Below are 11,894 nucleotides of genomic sequence, written 5' to 3'. Positions count from 1 at the left end.
TTCACCTTTACAAAACAGGTTTTCAGGACCCTACCGCGTCAAAGAGTGCAGAAATAACAACAACTACGTCATAGAGACTCCAGATAGGCGGCGGAAGACCCAGCTGTGCCACGTCAACCTCCTGAAGCAATATAATGGTATTCCTCCCACTGTCCTGATTAACTGTTCTACCTTCACAGAACCCTACATTCACAGTGAGACCTTCCCAGCTTCTCCTCCCGAAAGCACTGACAAGGAGTCAGCGCTTTCTAATTCCGAAATCCTTAATGATCTTCCCAAATACTTTCAGGATAATAATCGTGCTCCTTTGCCCTATTCTAATTCCACTCTCACCTCGTCAGATAAGCCCTTCATCCTCCATGTCGACGCCAGTGGTACCGACGTTGGTGGTGTCGCGATGCAGCAACGAGGCGAGGAGAATACACCTGTCAGCGACTACTGCTACAAAGAACTACGGAACAATTGGCAAGGAGCTACTCTTCATCATCCTGAAGCTCCAGCACTTCACTCTACACCTGGAAAGTGCTCGGTCCACCATCAACACGGACCACACCACCCTACACCTCCTGCAGCACGCCCACTTCCCATCTCAACGTCTTCTACTATGGGCTTGCTAACTGCAGAAATTCAACCTGGAGACACGCTATACCAAGAGTCCGACAACATCTTAGCCCACGATCTCTCCAGAGTTTATGAAGTAGAAGCGACTCCATCTATTACTCCACCACATAACGACGTACTTCTTCCAGAACCGCAGGCTTCGGGGGAGAGTTGTGACGATAATCTCCTTCAAGAGATTGAGCCTGCTCTTCCCTCCAAAAATACGTCGATACATCTATATAAAACTACTATGGAAGAAATGTCCAACAACGACAACAACATCTCCAAGGTTTGCCAGAGAGCAAAACGTATGCAGCCAGGAACACCTGCTACACCTCAAACCGCCAAACTACCTGTCTTGTTGCCGGTTCCTCGCTGATTGGCCGCCGGTCTAGCTGCAACTGCACTCCACCCACCATACTACTTGATGTCTGGGGCCGCCACGACCTCAGTCTTCAGAATATTCAGTGCTTTCATACGGTTAACACGTCTTCCTGGTAGACTAAGCTTTGGCTTACGTGTACTAAGAGAGGTGATAGCTTAAAGCCAATATTCCTGCACCTCTCATTTTATTGTATATTGCACAGCTTGTTATTATTCACTTGTCTTAACGTAACTTTTCATTTTGTCATTTAATTATTCTTATTATTTTGATTGATTGATTTTATTATACGAATTTGTATGTCCATTTTATTCATGTTTTGTTTATCTAACGTAATTAAAATTCCATTGTTAAAATTTACTTGTGTTTTGTGTGTCTTCTCCTTACCTTACCACAGACGAAGTTCCAGATTTTCTATTTTTTTTTATTCTATGTGACGAGGCCATACCCCTAGCTTTGAACAGCCGAACACCAACGCGTTACCGTCACAATATATATATATATATATATATATATATATATATATATATATATATATATATATATATATATATATATTAGTATATTTTGGTAGCAGTCTTTCCTGTAGACATATATTATTAAATATGACCGAAAAAGTAAGATTATTAATTCTAACACGAATTTTCTCCATCTTTCGTACATTTCTTTTCACTGTTGGAGGTAATTCAAAAATCAATTCTCCAAAATTCATTTTTATTTCTAGTCTGACGCGACACTTGAGCGCGTTTCATAAAACTTATTACATTTTCAAAGACTTTACACATACACAACTGAATAGAACTTACATATCTCTGATTTGTTTATATCTACATTTGAGTGAGGTGGATGGGGTGAGGTGGTATTTAATAGGGTATTAATTTCATCAACACAAGACAGAACACGAAACAATGGGTATTGAAATGGAAGTGATTGTAGAAAGCCTATTGGTCCATATTTCTTGATGCTTCTATATTGGAGCGGAGTCTTGAGGTGGGTAGAATATAGATGTGCATTAATTGGCTGTTGATTGCTGGTGTTGACTTCTTAATGTGCAGTGCCTCGCAAACGTCAAGCCGTCTGCTATCGCTGTATCTATCGATGATTTCTGTGTTGTTTACTAGGATTTCTCTGGCGATGGTTTGGTTGTGGGAAGAGATTATATGTTCCTTAATGGAGCCCTGTTGCTTATGCATCGTTAAACGCCTAGAAAGAGATGTTGTTGTCTTGCCTATATACTGGATTTTTTGGAGCTTACAGTCCCCAAGTGGGCATTTGAAGGCATAGACGACGTTGGTCTCTTTTAAAGCGTTCTGCTTTGTGTCTGGAGAGTTTCTCATGAGTAGGCTGGCCGTTTTTCTGGTTTTATAGTAAATCGTCAGTTGTATCCTCTGATTTTTGTCTGTAGGGATAACGTTTCTATTAACAATATCTTTCAGGACCCTTTCCTCCGTTTTATGAGCTGTGGAAAAGAAGTTCCTGTAAAATAGTCTAATAGGGGGTATAGGTGTTGTGTTAGTTGTCTCTTCAGAGGTTGCATGGCGTTTCACTTTCCTTCTTATGATGTCTTCGACGAAACCATTGGAGAAGCCGTTGTTGACTAGGACCTGCCTTACCCTACAGAGTTCTTCGTCGACTTGCTTCCATTCTGAGCTGTGGCTGAGAGCACGGTCGACATATGCATTAACAACACTCCTCTTCTTAATCTGGGCATAAATCTGCCATAAATCAATCTGGGCATAAACTGTCACGTTATGTCCAGACCGAGTGAGATGGCCCGGAAAGTAGAGTTGGAAATTCTGTTGGACGACATATTCGACCTCGAGACACAAAAGAAGGTCACTACCAAAGATACCTTACAAGCAGAACTTATTGCAGAAGGAGGAAAGAATCGAGGCAATTACAGAAGAACCATACTGTCCCCCGAGCTCAAAGCGGCAGCTAAAAACCTTCGTGAGAACAAGGAGATAGTTGTCAGGAGAGGTGACAAGTCGCCAATATATGTCATTCTTAAAAAAGACGAATATCTGGCGAAAATGAACCTCATACTCTCTGACCAAACTAAGTTCCAATAGGTAACGAAGGACACTACAGCCGAATTAAAAGCAAAGGTCAACAAACTGATCGAAACTGTGAACGCCAAGAAATCCGGACTCCACCTGCTAAAGATCATTAGGGAATATAAACCTGGATATGCGTATGGAAATATCAAGACACACAAGCCTGGAAACCCACTTCGGCCAATCATTAGCCAGATACCCACACCCACGTACAGACTGGCGAAGCAACTCAACGGCCTGCTGACTCCTAATGTTCCTTGCGCCTTTAGCCTGATGTCTCCAAAGGAATTTGTTGACTTACTGCGGGGCACACGGGCCACAGGGATAAGAGCCTCGTTGGACGTAGAATCGCTGTTTACCAACGTACCTGTGGACGAGACAATCGGGATGATAGCCGACAGACTGTATCGTGATCCAGCCTGTACTCCTCTTGACATACCAGAAAATATTCTGAGGAAACTACTCCAAGCTTGTACTAAAGAGGCACCCTTCTTGAGCCCGGATGGGCACATGTATAAGCAAGTAGATGGGGTCGCCATGGGTTCTCCCCTAGGTGTCCTGTTTGCAAACTTCTACATGGGTACCATCGAGCAAACCTAATTAATATATTTTCTCAATTTTTTTTCTTATGAAATGATAAAGCTACCCATTTCATTATGTATGAGGTCAATTTTTTTTTATTGGAGTTAAAATTAACGTAGATATATGACCGAACCTAACCAACCCTACCTAACCTAACCTAACCTATCTCTATAGGTTAGGTTACGTTAGGTAGCCGAAAAAGTTAGTTAAGGTTAGGTTAGGTAGGTTAGGTAGTCGAAAAACAATTATTTCATGAAAACTTGGCTTATTAGGCAAATCGGGCCTTGCATAGTAGGCTGACAAGTGCGTTCTGGCTACTAGGTACGACATATATATATATATATATATATATATATATATATATATATATATATATATATATATATATATATATATATATATATATATATATATATATATATATATATATATATATATATATATATATATAATATATATATTACATATATATATTACATATATATATTACATATATATATTACATATATATATATATATATATATATATATATATATATATATATATATATATATATATATATATATATATATATATATATATATAGTAGCTGCATCGTATGGGCCAATAGGCCTTCAGTATTTCTTGTGCGGCTCATATTTGTGTCCACCTAATTCCCATTCATTTGTTGTTGTACCTCACCTCACTCCACCATTCTCTCCTTCCTATTTCTGTCCAATACTTTACCTGTAAAATCGCTCCTTATGAAGATTTATTGATATACGAAAGTACCTAAGGAAATTCGTGTTTCAATTTTCCTCCGTGCTATGACACTGTCATATTTTTAATCACGTGTTTATTTTCATGATTTACACACACACACACACATACACGTATGTGTGTGTGTGATTTACATACACACACACGTATATATATATATATATATATATATATATATATATATATATATATATATATATATATATATATATATATATATATATATATATATATATATATATATATATATATATATATATATATATATATATATTTATAGAGAGAGAGAGAGAGAGAGAGAGAGAGAGAGAGAGAGAGAGAGAGAGAGAGAGAGAGAGAGAGAGAGAGAGAGAGAGAGAGAGAGAGAGAGAGAGAGAGAGAGAAAGAGAGAGAGAGAGAGAGAGAGAGAGAGAGAGAGAGAGAGAGAGAGAGAGAGAGAGAGAGAGAGAGAGAGAGAGAGAGAGAGAGAGAGAGAGAGAGAGAGAGAGAGAGAGAGAGAGAGAGAGAGAGAGAGAGAGAGAGAGAGAGAGAGAGAGAGAGAGAGATACACATAAAGCACCATATACCACAAGGACTGAAAATTGAGACAGAAGACAGGCAAACACTGATTAATGAAAGATTTTGAAATGTGAGTCGCTGTTCTGTCGTTTCTCGCTTATCGAACCAAGACATGTTCTGTGGCCTACGACTGGACTCGACAGCATCCCCAATTATTGATTAAGGTTAAAGTAATTTCCCACATCTGGGTAGTTAATGGTTCTTCTTTTCTCCTTTACGAAAAATATATCTGCCTTAACCAAAAATATGGCAAGTCCTTTTTTGCGTTTAACGCTAAATTATTGATGCTAAAGTTATAGATGCTGAGATATATATGCTAAAATATAAATATATACGATATATAAAATTAGTATATTTTGATAGCAGTCTTTCTTGTAAACATTTGTTGTTAAATATTACCAAAGAAGTTAGATTAATAATTCTAACACGATTTTTCTCAGTATTTCTTATGTTTCTTTTTACTGTTGATGGTAATTGAAAAATCAATTCTCCAAAATTCCTTTTTATTTATAGTCTGACGCGACGCTTGAACGCGTTTCGTAATAACTTATTACATTTTCAAAGACTTTAGTTAACACACAACTGTAACCTGAAAACACTAAACATAGTCAGCTAATCCGTCGAACTTATACTCGCATTTGGGTGAGGTGATACGGTGCAACAGTTTTGCATGAGGTGAACAAACTTGTAACAAATACAAGACCGAACATGAAACTGTGAATATTAATTAGATATGAGAGCATAAGAATGGAAGTAACTGCAGAGGGCCAATTGGCCCATACTTCCTCTTGATGCTTCTATATTGATTCGGAGTCTTGAAGTGGGTAGAATATAGTTGTGCATTAATTGGCTGTTGATTGCAGGTGTTGACTTTTTGATGTGTAGTGCTTCGCAGACGTCAAGCCGTCTGCTATCGCTGTATCTATCGATGATTTCTGTGTTGTTTGTTAAGACTTCTCTGGTGATCAGGTTGTGAGGGGAGATTATATGCTCCTTTATGGAGCTCTGTTATTTATGCATTGTTGATAGCCTAGAAAGAGACGTTGTTGTCTTGCCTATATACTGAGTTCTTTGGAGCTTACAGTCCACAAGTAGGGCTTTGAAGGCATAGACGACGTTGGTTTACTTCAGGTCATTCTGCTTTGTGTCTGGGGAGTAGGCTGGCCGTTTTTTTGGTTTTATAGTAAATCATCAATTGTGTTTTCTGTTTTTTGTCTGTAGGGATAACGTTCCTATCAACAATATCTTTCAGGACCCTTTCCTCCATTCTATGAGGTGTCGAAAAGAAGTTCCTGTAAAATAGTCTAAAAGGGGGTACATATGTTGTGTTAGTTGACTCTTCAGAGGTTGCATGGTTTTTTACCTTTGTTTTTATATTGTTTTCAACAAAACCATTACAAAAGCCGTTGTTGACTAGGACCTGTCTTACCCTACAGAGTTCTTCATCGACTTGCTTCCATTCTGAGCTGTGGCTAAGAGCACAGTCGACATAAGCGTTGACAACACCCCTCTTGTACCTGTCTGTACCTGATATATAAAATATATATAAAATATTGATATCTTCATATACATACGGTTTTTTTTCAGCGTTCGTTTACCTGGGGAGCGGACTGCACACTGGACTTGTGATTCTGTGGTCCCGGGTTCAATCCCGGGCGCCGGCGAGAAACAATGGCCAGAGTTTCTTTCACCCTATGCCCCTTGTTACCTAGCAGTAAATAGGTACCTGGGTGTTAGTCAGCTGTCACGGGCTGCTTTCTGGGGGTGGAGGCCTGGTCGAGGACCGGGTCGCGTAGACACTAAAAACCCCCGAAATCATCTCAAGATAACCTCAAGATAACCTGTTCACTAAATTAGCTACATTAATCAACCTTCAGAAAAACAAACAAGTATTCGTAAAGTTTTCTTAACGAACAAAGATCAATGCATTGCAGACTCTCAACACCTAAACCATAAACTTAAAATGTACTCAGTTTGACTCCGACTGCTTGATACCGGCGGAATATACCGTCCCAGACGACCCAAGTGACAAAGAAGCAGCCGCAGGTCGAGTCGAACTTGCAACTTACATGAAAGACTCGCTCGACCTCGTAGGATATGCAAAGGTCGACCCTGTATTTTGGCCCCCGGTGATCCGGTTTATTGCCAGGAAAATATATAGTCGCGTATTGACCAGGAAACGAGGGTATTATACCACACGTAAATGTTCTTTTTGATCAATTTGTTCACTTTGTTATTTGTGCATTCGTTTTCTCGTGCGTTCATCCATTGATTCGCTACATTATTCATGTTTAATTCATCTCCTGTATTTATGCGTACATCTCTTCTCTTTTACACCCTACATTGGATCATACATTCATTATTGGGACCACCCAGGCATTCACTGAACCCCCCAGTCATACACTGCATCATACATTCATTTTCTGGATCCCCCAGTCATTCACAGGATCCCTCAGTCATTCACTGACTCACGCATTCATACTCTGCATCACCAATTATTGGATGATCCAATAATTCACCAGATCACTAATTCATTAACTGGATCACTCATTTATTCACGTGATTACTCATTTATTCACGTGATCACTTATTTATTCACGTGATTAACCATTTATTCACGAGATCACCCATTTATTCCCTTAATTACAATTTATTCACTAGGTCAATCTGTCATTAACGCACTCGCCTCATATCATCTAGAAACTGGGTTCGATTCCCAAGCAGGGTAAGACGTTTGGGAGCGTGTGTCCTTACACTTGATGCATCTGTTTACTTAGTGCTAAAGAGGCACATGGGAGTTAGTAAACTGTAACGGATTGCAGTCATAGTACTGGCCAGCTGATGCTTCGGACGACCTCCATTTACCCAACCTGTTCCCTCACTGGAGCACCCGTTCTCTCACTGGAGCACCCGTTCTCTCACTGGAGCACCCGTTCTCTCACTGGAGCACCCGTTCTCTCACTGGAGCACCCGTTCTCTCACTGGAGCACCCGTTCGCTCGCTGGAACACCCGTTCTCTCACTGGAGCACCTTGTAACACCGTAAAGGTGTTTGGTTTAGTTTTATTTAATATATATATAGTTCATGAGTCAGAGACAAGGGTCTGAGAGGCGCCAGTTTGTCGGCCTGAGACTCACACCTCTAAGCGTTAATGACCTCAAGTTGACCTGACCTCAGTTCATGCGAATTTCACCTTGCTTCTGCTAATCTGATAATTGTAGCCGGGTAGGTCCGTCAAACATGCCGACGTTTAGGTGTGGCTTGGTAGAGTGCCTGAGGCTATCTACTTGTGGGCGGAATTAGCTAGTAGATTTCCTAATATATACTGAGGGAGCTGGAGGATAAGGGAAGCAATAGGAGACCAGCCAGCAGAGCAGAGCAGAGGCCAGCCGTCGAGATAGGCTGTCGCCGGACAGGGGGTGACGCTGCCTGACAACTGCAGACTCCCCCCCCCCTCCCCCTCTATCCAGCTATAGGGAGACGCTTGGTGAGTTGAGCATGAAAGGTGCTTGGTCGTGTTTACTAGTGTTGTGTGAGGATCAGGGGCAGTCAAGTTGTAGGGTTCTCGAATTCTTGGATGATGACTCACTTTACATATATATCTTGAACATTAAGTTGAATTGCTTAAATTATGATACTTAGTATGTAAAATATAATTGAATTTATTATTTAAATTGTGTTTAACTTTGTTCCCAAGAGTTTTTGAGTTGAGGGGAGAAAGCCTCTGCGGTTACTGGTTTCATGATTTTAATGAGTACAGGTTTAGAGTTGATACATGGTAATAACATCTTTTGGTACAGACAAGTTCCATTCCTTGTCTTGTAGGTACGGACAAATGAATGTATGGTGGCAGCATTTCTTCTTCTACTCTTCATCTTCTATTATCTACTCTTCTACTTTGTTACGAACCCGGATCCAGCGTCCGTGCCTGGAGCAGTGACAAACACGCCATCTGTGGGTCAGCTCCCGAAACCCCCGCCAAACGAACGACGACACCTAGTGAGGACAGCGTGTACTGGCCTCGAGGACCAGTTTCCAGTCTGGTTCAGCGCTCAACACCGCCGCTCCTGACCTCTGGTGAGGTGGTGCTCCGACGACAGCGCCATCTATGGAGTGGATATGTCGGGCGTTTGTATCTGAGCCTGTGAGTGTGGTGTATTAGTGTCCCAGTTATTAATGACGTGTCTGCTTACAGAGCCGACCTGGGACCACTGTGTTGAAGGTGGAGTCAGTCTACCCGAGGCAGCCAGTCTCCATACAGTGAAGTTTGCTGCAGCCTTTGTGACGTCGCCCCCCGGAAGAACACTGTGGTGTGTTAAGCCTGCCAGTGGAGTGGCAGTGACAGGATTTACCCGGGACCGACGGTTGGAGACGATAATCCACTGGGGTATTGAGGACAGGAGGGTGATTGGTGATATCACACGGGACTCCTGTCTAGGGCATACCCCTTTTATCGTTCGTGGAGTGGCCGTACCAGCCTTGGTGGCTCAGTACCTGCCAGCAGACCTGCTGGACGTGTGGTTGACGGCCTCCACGACGGTGCCCCCAGTGGACCTGTGTTGTGGCTGACCTGTGGCCAGGGTAGACTCGGTGTTCTCAGAGGACACGTCTTAAGGCCACGAAGAAAGCACCGCGGACTCAGCACCTAGCTTCGAGGATCCATAGTCTCCAGCAGAAGACTACAGTGTTGATCCCATTTGTAAAGTATTAATACCCCTCCCCCTGTGTACTCCTTTTATATAATATTTATTTATTGGTGGTGGTCAATATATTATATTAAGTTCTTACCTTTCTTTCCCTACTCCCTTTAAGTTACTTGCGTCACGGATCGCATCCCTTGATAGCCTCTACTGGCTTGGGGCCGGATATTTATCTTCCTCTAACTACATCAGAGTAAGAACCCCGTTGCGTCCCGAGAGGGCCGTAACATAATTGGCATCCCCAGCGGGATCCGTCCCCTTGTTAAGTATGTTTGACAGGGGTGGTGAAGTGGCGTAATCCCTGTATATAATTCCCCCTGTGTGTGACGATTGCGACGTTATACGTCCTGTGCGGTGCTCAGAGTGACTAAGTGCGATATTGTGCAGTGCGGTGCTCGCTGTGATTAAGCGATTAAGTGCAATATTGACTAGTGCGGTGCTCAGTGATTCAGTGCAATATTGTAGAGCGAAGTATTCGCTTGGACTCAGTGCAATATTGGGTAGTGTGGTGCCCGAAGTGATTACGTGCAATATTGGCAAGTGCAGAGTTTGGTGCGTTAAAGTGCAATATTGACGTAGAACAGTGCTCGGTGCGTTAAGTGCTAACGTGTAAGCAGTGTGTTAAGTGCAAAGTGTTCCATCTGTGACAATGGCAGACAAAGCTACCATCGATGATCTGGACGATGTTCAGGCTTTTCTGAACAGAGTGGACTGTCTTGCCAGATTAAAGTATCTGAGCAAACCAGAGCTTGTACTAGTGAGCGCCTACCTGGAGATCAAGATCCGTGCCAGTGATTCCCGTGTGGAGATCTTGTCCAAGGTTCACCGGCACCTGAAGGCAGAAGAGAAACAGGAAGGCGAGACTCCTAGTACAAGGGAAGGTGAGGAAATAGCTTCCACAGAAAAGGAAGATAAGGGCAGCGACGTTGACAGCGATGCAGGTGAGCTTAATATCAGCTTCCTAACTGTCAAAATGCGTGCCCTAGAGATCAATCGTGAGATAGAGTGGAAGAAGTTAGAATTAGAACGAGAATTAAAAGATAAAGAAATGGAGATGAAAGAAAAGGAATTGGCGATGAGGCGTCTAGAATTAGAAGAGAAACGAGAGAGAGAAGCACGAGAAAGAGAAGAGAGACGAGAGAGAGAAGCACGAGAAAGAGAAGAGAGACGAGAGAGAGAAGAACGAGAAAGAGAGAGAGAAGAACGAGAAAGAGAGAGGGAAGAGCGAGAGAGAGAAGAAAAAGAAAGACAGAGACAGCATGAACTAGAAGTATTACGATTAGGTGCTGGACAGAGACAAACTGGAGCAAGCGGTTTCGATCCGGTAAGGAATATCAAAATGGTCCCCAAATTCAATGAGAGGGAAGTCTCGAAGTTCTTTGCAGCCTTCGAGAAAGTCGCTGCCTCTTTGGAGTGGCCAAGGGAGAATTGGGCCATCATGATACAGTCAGTTTTGACTGGGAAGGCCCAAATCGCCTACTCTACGTTATCCCTTGACGACTCCGGCGATTACGATATGGTGAAGAAAGTGGTGCTCATGGCGTACCAATTGGTACCTGAGGCATATAGGCAAAAGTTTAGAAACCTGAAGAAGACCTCAGAGCACACTTTTACCGAATTCGCCACGATCAAGGAGCGACTTTTTCAAGAATGGTGTGCCTCTCGGAAGGTGGAGACCAGGGAAGACCTCGAACAGCTGATTCTGCTCGAGGACTTCAAGGATTGTTTGTCTGTAGACCTGAAGACGTACTTAGAGGAACAGCAGGTAGAGACCTTGAGTGCAGCAGCCACCATGGCTGAAGAGTATATCCTGACTCATAGGCCGTCTGCTAAGTACGTCCCGAGGAATTACCAGCGCCGGTTTGACAGACCTCACGACGAAGAAGAAAGACCCGTCCCACAAAGTGCTAAGAAGACGCCCCCAGGTAGCCCTCGAAGAACAAGTCCTAGTAGTCCGAAACACCGTAGTCCGAGGAGGAACATGGTGTGCTGGACTTGTGGGCAGAAGGGACACATAGCTGCTAGGTGCCGAGGCAGAAGAGGTGGCAGCGCACGAAGGGAGGTGATGTTGATGAGCTGTGTTACACCACCAGCAGGAAACCAGTCTACGATGACGCAGGAAGGACCAAGTTTGTTTGCCCCTCACACTTCATGCGGGTATGTAACGAGTGGTCATACTGGTAGATCAGTTGTAGTGCTCAGAGATAGTGGAGCAGCCCAGTCCCTGATCGTGAAGAGCTCGTTACCCGAGGGAG

Source organism: Procambarus clarkii, chromosome 84, assembly GCF_040958095.1.
Source record: "Procambarus clarkii isolate CNS0578487 chromosome 84, FALCON_Pclarkii_2.0, whole genome shotgun sequence".
In the NCBI taxonomy this organism is placed as follows: domain Eukaryota; kingdom Metazoa; phylum Arthropoda; class Malacostraca; order Decapoda; family Cambaridae; genus Procambarus; species Procambarus clarkii.
The sequence above is the reverse complement of the archived record's forward strand: the minus strand, read 5'-3'. Positions refer to the sequence as shown.